The 5,000-nt window shown below is 56.9% G+C and overlaps 2 non-coding genes and 1 pseudogene across 2 annotated transcripts; all 3 read left to right on the forward strand.

Moving 5' to 3' along the window:
* The first annotated feature begins 1,710 nt into the window (after window positions 1-1,710).
* Window positions 1,711-3,520, forward strand: LOC144413284 (small subunit ribosomal RNA). Its single transcript, XR_013469318.1, has one exon. It is a non-coding gene; the product is annotated as a small subunit ribosomal RNA (ribosomal RNA).
* A 298-nt stretch (window positions 3,521-3,818) lies between these two features.
* On the forward strand, window positions 3,819-3,972 carry LOC144413196 (5.8S ribosomal RNA). Its single transcript, XR_013469233.1, has one exon. It is a non-coding gene; the product is annotated as a 5.8S ribosomal RNA (ribosomal RNA).
* A 288-nt stretch (window positions 3,973-4,260) lies between these two features.
* LOC144413547 (large subunit ribosomal RNA) overlaps window positions 4,261-5,000 on the forward strand; it is a 3,676-nt pseudogene continuing 2,936 nt past the window's right edge.

Here is a 5,000-nt window from a genome sequence, read left to right on the forward strand (position 1 = left end):
TACAAACGTGCAAGCATACTAACCTAACCCTAGGTAAGGCATGTCAGAGCGAAAGACAGTAAACTCGAATGAGCCAAGAAAGAGCGGTGCGGGGCCTGTCGGAGCGCACCCTTTTCTCGGTGGCTGGCGGGCGAGAGAGTGCTGCGTCGCCGGCATCGGCGTCGAAAGAAGCCGAGCCGAAAAAAGTTAAAGTACAAACGTGCAAGCATACTAACCTAACCCTAGGTAAGGCATGTCAGAGCGAAAGACAGTAATTTCGAATGAGCCAAGAAAGAGCGGTGCGGGGCCGGTCGGAGCGCACCCTTTTCTCGGTGGCTGGCGGGCGAGAGAGTGCTGCGTCGCCGGCATCGGCGTCGAAAGAAGCCGAGCCGAAAAAAGTTAAAGTACAAACGTGCAAGCATACTAACCTAACCCTAGGTAAGGCATGTCAGAGCGAAAGACAGTAAACTCGAATGAGCCAAGAAAGAGCGGTGCGGGGCCGGTCGGAGCGCACCCTTTTCTCGGTGGATGGCGGGCGAGAGAGTGCTGCGTCGCCGGCATCGGCGTCGAAAGAAGCCGAGCCGAAAAAAGTTAAAGTACAAACGTGCAAGCATACTAACCTAACCCTAGGTAAGGCATGTCAGAGCGAAAGACAGTAATTTCGAATGAGCCAAGAAAGAGCGGTGCGGGGCCGGTCGGAGCGCACGCTTTTCTCGGTGGCTGGCGGGCGAGAGAGTGCTGCGTCGCCGGCATCGGCGTCGAAAGAAGCCGAGCCGAAAAAAGTTAAAGTACAAACGTGCAAGCACACTAACCTAACCCTAGGTAAGGCATGTCAGAGCGATAGACAGTAATTTCGAATGAGCCAAGAAAGAGCGGTGCGGGGCCGGTCGGAGCGCACCCTTTTCTCGGTGGCTGGCGGGCGAGAGAGTGCTGCGTCGCCGGCATCGGCGTCGAAAGAAGCCGAGCCGAAAAAAGTTAAAGTACAAACGTGCAAGCATACTAACCTAACCCTAGGTAAGGCATGTCAGAGCGAAAGACAGTAAACTCGAATGAGCCAAGAAAGAGCGGTGCGGGGCCGGTCGGAGCGCACCCTTTTCTCGGTGGCTGGCGGGCGAGAGAGTGCTGCGTCGCCGGCATCGGCGTCGAAAGAAGCCGAGCCGAAAAAAGTTAAAGTACAAACGTGCAAGCATACTAACCTAACCCTAGGTAAGGCATGTCAGAGCGAAAGACAGTAATTTCGAATGAGCCAAGAAAGAGCGGTGCGGGGCCGGTCGGAGCGCACCCTTTTCTCGGTGGCTGGCGGGCGAGAGAGTGCTGCGTCGCCGGCATCGGCGTCGAAAGAAGCCGAGCCAAAAAAAGTTAAAGTACAAACGCGATGCTAATGAGCGAGCCGTTGTCTCGACTAATATGTAGGGGGTGTTCGATCGAGCGTCTGGCTTGAGCGCTTGTCGGCCTAGCAGAACGGTCGCATTGTTATGCCCGGGTTTTAGGCACCGCTGCAGGCGGCCGGCAGAGCTCTTGTTTGTGCGAAACTGAATGGATCGAGCCCGAGAGAGGGAGAGCAAAGAAAAAACGCAAATCGCTCCGCCTGGCACTGCCGGCGAGAGCGTGGACGTCGCGGCCAGCGACTGTCGAAGCTGAGTACGGCCGCAGGCGATCGCCTCGGTCTTAAACGAATGCGACGAGCACGCGCCGGGCGGCCCAGCAAGGGCCGAGCGCAGCTGTCGCAGCTATCTGGTTGATCCTGCCAGTAGTGATATGCTTGTCTCAAAGATTAAGCCATGCAGGTGCAAGTACGAGTTCTCGTAAAGCGAAACTGCGAATGGCTCATTAAATCAGTCTTGGTTTATTTGGTCTCGTAAGCGAAGTGGATAACTGTGGTAATTCTAGAGCTAATACATGCATTAAGCGCCGACTTCGGGAGGCGCGCTTTTATCAGATCAAAACCGACCGGGTTCGTCCTGTGACGTTTGATGACTCTGGATAACCACGCGGATCGTACGGTCTCTGCACCGACGACGTATCATTCAAGTGTCTGCCCTATCAACTGTCGAAGGTACGCTACGTGCCTACCTTTGTGATAACGGGTAACGGGGAATCAGGGTTCGATTCCGGAGAGGGAGCCTGAGAAACGGCTACCACATCCAAGGAAGGCAGCAGGCGCGCAAATTACCCATTCCCGACACGGGGAGGTAGTGACGAAAAATAACAATACAGGACTCTAACGAGGCCCTGTAATTGGAATGAGTACATCCTAAAACTCTTAACGAGTATCCATTGGAGGGCAAGTCTGGTGCCAGCAGCCGCGGTAATTCCAGCTCCAACAGTGTATGCTAAAGTTGTTGCGGTTGAAAAGCTCGTAGTTGGATTTTGGGCGAGCGCCGCCGGTCCGTCGCAAGGCGTGTCACTGGTTGCGTTCGCCTCACCTTCGGTTCTCCGTCGGTGCTCTTGACTGAGTGTCGGCGGTGGCCGATAAGTTTACTTTGAAAAAATTAGAGTGTTCAAAGCAGGCTGTTCGCCTGCATAGTGTTGCATGGAATAATGGAATAGGACCTCGGTTCTATTTTGTTGGTTTTCGGAGCACGAGGTAATGATTAAGAGGGACAGACGGGGGCGTCCGTACTCTGCCGTTAGAGGTGAAATTCTTGGATCGGCGGAAGACGAACTACTGCGAAAGCATTCGCCAAGAATGTTTTCTTTAATCAAGAGCGAAAGTCAGAGGTTCGAAGACGATCAGATACCGTCCTAGTTCTGACTATAAACGATGCCAACTAGCGATCGGGAGGCGTTACCATGACGACCTTTCCGGCAGCTTCCGGGAAACCAAAGTCTTTGGGTTCCGGGGGAAGTATGGTTGCAAAGCTGAAACTTAAAGGAATTGACGGAAGGGCACCACCAGGAGTGGAGCCTGCGGCTTAATTTGACTCAACACGGGGAAACTCACCCGGCCCGGACACAGGTAGGATTGACAGATTGAGAGCTCTTTCTTGATTCTGTGGGTGGTGGTGCATGGCCGTTCTTAGTTGGTGGAGCGATTTGTCTGGTTAATTCCGATAACGAACGAGACTCTGGCATGCTAAATAGTTACGCGACCTTCTCGGTCGGCGTCTAACTTCTTAGAGGGACTAGTGGCGTTTAGCCACACGAGATTGAGCAATAACAGGTCTGTGATGCCCTTAGATGTCCGGGGCCGCACGCGCGCTACACTGAGTGAAGCAGCGAGTGTCTAACCTAGGCCGAAAGGTCCGGGTAACCCGTTGAACCTCATTCGTGATTGGGATAGGGACTTGCAATTGTTTCCCTTGAACGAGGAATTCCCAGTAAGCGCAAGTCATCAACTTGCGTTGATTACGTCCCTGCCCTTTGTACACACCGCCCGTCGCTACTACCGATTGAATGGTTTAGTGAGATCCTTGGATCGGCCCCGTCGCGGCTGGCAACGGCCGCGTCGGCGTGTCGAGAAGACGATCAAACTTGATCATTTAGAGGAAGTAAAAGTCGTAACAAGGTTTCCGTAGGTGAACCTGCGGAAGGATCATTACCGAAGGTGGTGGTAGGCCCCGGCCGACCGCGCACTTAATTGTCTTTGGGTGCCGCCGAGAGGGCGGCCGTCAATCGGGGTTCCGCCCCGTGCGACACGCGTAACACGTTGGCATAGCAAGGCAGCCGAGTGCGATGGTGGCTTCTGGGCACCGCGCTCGATGTGCCGCCGGCCCAGCCCGGCGGTCGCTCGGCGCCGTTTGTTGGTGTTTTTGTGCAGTTGTTGTCGGTGGTGGTTTTGTGGTCGATCCCACAGTGTGACGTCCGCGCGCTTCGGCGCCGGGCGAAACGTCGAGGACGACTCTTAACGGTGGATCACTCGGCTCGCGAGTCGATGAAGGACGCAGCCAAGTGCGAGAAGTAATGTGAATTGCAGAACACATTGAACGTCGACCTTCTGAACGCGAATTGCGGTCTCGGGTCAATCCCGGGACCGCGTCTGCCTCAGGGTCGCGTTCGTCCTCACCCGAGGGCCGTCGCCTGGCCTCTGCGAAGACGGCCGGGCGTCGCCCCAAGTTGAAGCGGTCGCCGAGCTTTCTCGGCGCGACCGCGTGTCCCGTACACCGCCGGCCCCTCGACGTGTTCAACTACGTTCGAGGGGCGGGTCCAGGTCGGTCGGTCCGGTCACGAGATCAAGACCGACCGTGGGCCAAGGCGGCGACGGTACGCGCTCGGTCGGCGCCGGCGGCGACGACTTGCGATGCCAGCGGGCCGTGTAAGAAGCGGCCCGCTTGACACATACGACCTGAGTTCAGGCGAGAGCACCCGCTGAATTTAAGCATATTATTAAGCGGAGGAAAAGAAACCAACAGGGATTCCCTGAGTAACGGCGAGTGAACCGGGAAGAGTCCAGCGTCGAATCTGCGCGCTTTTCGAGCGCGCCGAGTTGTGACGTACGGAAGTCCCAGTGCGGCTGACGGCGAGCGCCGGTGTCCTTCTGATCGAGGCCTCGTCCCACGGCGGGTGTTAGGCCCATAGGGGCGCTTGCCTTGGCCGCTTCGGGTCTTCTCGGAGTCGGGTTGTTTGGGAATGCAGCCCAAAGCGGGTGTTAAACTCCACCTAAGACTAAAACGGACAAGTACCGTGAGGGAAAGTTGAAAAGCACTTTGAAGAGAGAGTTCAAGAGTACGTGAAACCGTTGAGAGGCAAACGGGAGGGCCCGTCAGGTCGCCGGCTCGCTTTCAGTTGGGTGCGGGGGCGCGCCGTCTCGGTTCGCGGACGCTTAAGGCGCCGCTGCCGAGTCGGCTCGCGCACCGTCTCAGCGCACTAGCGACCGGCGCGGGTCACGACCGGTTTGCCGTCGGTCTAAGTCCCCGCGCGAAGGTGGCCTCCGCTCCGGCGGGGGTGTTACAGCGCGCGGGCGGTGCGGCCCGGCGGCGGATCGAGGAAAGGATGCCGCGCGCTCTCTGTGTGCGGCCGTCGCCGTTCGGCTGGCTTGTCGTTCGCCTGCACTGTACGCAGTGCCGGTGTTCGGCGGGCTG

Source organism: Styela clava, chromosome 15 (genome assembly GCF_964204865.1).
Source record: "Styela clava chromosome 15, kaStyClav1.hap1.2, whole genome shotgun sequence".
Taxonomy (NCBI): Eukaryota; Metazoa; Chordata; class Ascidiacea; order Stolidobranchia; family Styelidae; genus Styela; species Styela clava.